Here is a 2192-nt window from a genome sequence, read left to right on the forward strand (position 1 = left end):
TATGCAATCTGAACGTGGAGCAACAGTAGTATTGAACAAAGAAGATTCGACTATTACATGCTCTTGCCGGATGTTTGAATGCATAGGTATGTTAAGTATTATCTTCCAAGCTGTTTAAATTGCATCTTGTATCCTGAAATATTTTGTGTTTAAATTTGGAACTATATGTTTCAGGTTTATTATGCAAACATGCTATTAGAGTCTACAATATGAATGGGGTATATAATTTGACATCACAATATATACTGCCTAGATGGACAAAATATGCTAAAAGTGGATTTTATATTGAAACAAAACAAGGATCCGAGGAGGGAGATTTGAATGCACAGGCAACACTTATATCTCGACAGGCCACATCTCTTGCATTGAAGTGTTCGTCATCAAAAGAACTACTTGATAAAATCCAGAAAGCCATGCATGACTTGAACTTGGAAGCGGATACTTATCTAAGTGAGATGCATGATAAATCCAATGAGATTTCCCCTACTCCAAATGAATGTGTCCGAGATCCACTAAATGGTGTAATATCATTCAGAATCCCTCCAGTCATAAAAGGTCCAAAGGAGACACGTTTTAAAAATGTTCTTGAGAAGAAGAAGAAGAAGAAGAAGAAGAAGAAGAAGAAAGGTATCCAACTGTTAAATGCCTTTTGTTCTAGTGTAAATTTTTTTCTAAATATTTGTTTATCATATATTTTGCATTGTAGGTGACGATCTGGAACATGATGATATTGAAGCAAGAGACGAACGTGCTGAGACAAACCAAATAATTGTAAGACAATACCTATTTTCAAAATTTATTCCATTACATGCATGATTTATGAACACTTTCTTGTCGTAAACACAGGATTGTAATGTTGGGGCATCTTCAACCATGAATGCTCCTTTCGTCCAAGGTGGATATACTAATATCGCAATGCCCCCATTCAATTTATTTGCCAATCCTTCTGCAATGGCTCCTCCATACATACCAGAAGGGTACACAAGTCTCTTAATGGGAGTTGATCAAGATGCTACAACGCAAGCTGCTGTTAGGAAGTTACATTTTGATGAATCTATGTAGACATGTTCTCATGAAATGAACCATATTGTTTTGTAAACTCAGACCCTAAGCACCTCAATTAAATCTTCAAAGTTGATGAGTAGAGGTTACGATTCACAATCAGAAAATTCAGAGTAGTAAAGTCTGAAACAACATCATTTAGCTGTTTTTGAAAATTATTTCTGAGCAACATTGCATCTAAACTTTGGCTCCACAGTAGCAAAATGGGATCTATGAACATTGGTGAACATGTACTCTCATTTGTTGAGCTAGAAATTGGAGTTAAGTAATTTTAAGAGAGCTCCAAAAATCCATTTCAGCACTGGGCGCCAGACTTAGGGGGACAGGAGTAAAGTATGAAACAACATCATTTAGCTGTTTTTGAAAATTATTTCTGAGCAACTTTGCATCTAAACTTTGGCTCCACAGTAGCAAAATGGGATCTATGAATATTGGTGAACTTGTACTCTCATTTGTTGAGCTAGATGTTGGAATTAAGTAATTTTAAGAGAGCTCCAAAAATTGATTTCAGCACTGCACATCCTGGGCGCCAGACTTGAAAGAAAATTCTAAGTCTGGGCTGCCTGACCACAGTGATGCTTAAGGAAGTTTGGAATTATTTTGTGAGAAATTTGCTTTGTATGAATGGTTGTAGTTCACCCAGGAAGCGGAGCCGATGCGATGCGAGCCTGCGTTCGTGCGCGAGCGGGCTCGAAACCTGCGAGGGAGCCGAGCCGCGCGATGGGGCAGGCGGGCAGCGCGCGATGGCGAGCCGCGCTTCCGCGCTCGAGACCCACACGTCCGGCGACGTCCAATCGTTGCACGCCACGAGGGGGTGCGCACCCAGCGCCCTGTGCGCGCGGCGCTCACGGGATTTTTTTTCCCGAGAGGCAGCCTCACGCAGGGAACAGCGTCAATCCCGGGCGGTGCGGCTGGCTGCGGAGGGCACCTCACGCAGGGACCAGCGTGAATCCTGGGCGGGTACGCGCGGTGGGTAGGGCTCCCAATGGTGAAAAAATTTGGGCCAAAGTCTGGGAAACATTTTAGAAACACTCTTTTTTTCCTTGATCTTCTAGATTTCCTTGTCTATGTTTCTTCCAGGTGGGGACAGCAAGGGGGAATGTGAGGGGTGGGTAAGAAATTTTTAGGTG

General features: G+C 42.0%; 1 long non-coding RNA gene across 1 annotated transcript; it reads left to right on the forward strand.

The window, feature by feature from the left end:
- The first annotated feature begins 636 nt into the window (after nt 1-636).
- LOC120692497 lies at nt 637-1144 on the forward strand. Its single transcript, XR_005682644.1, has 2 exons — nt 637-771; nt 847-1144. It is a non-coding gene; the product is annotated as an uncharacterized LOC120692497 (long non-coding RNA).
- Nucleotides 1145-2192: the final 1048 nt, after the last annotated feature.

The sequence above is a fragment of the Panicum virgatum genome, chromosome 2K (genome assembly GCF_016808335.1).
Source record: "Panicum virgatum strain AP13 chromosome 2K, P.virgatum_v5, whole genome shotgun sequence".
Taxonomy (NCBI): Eukaryota; Viridiplantae; Streptophyta; class Magnoliopsida; order Poales; family Poaceae; genus Panicum; species Panicum virgatum.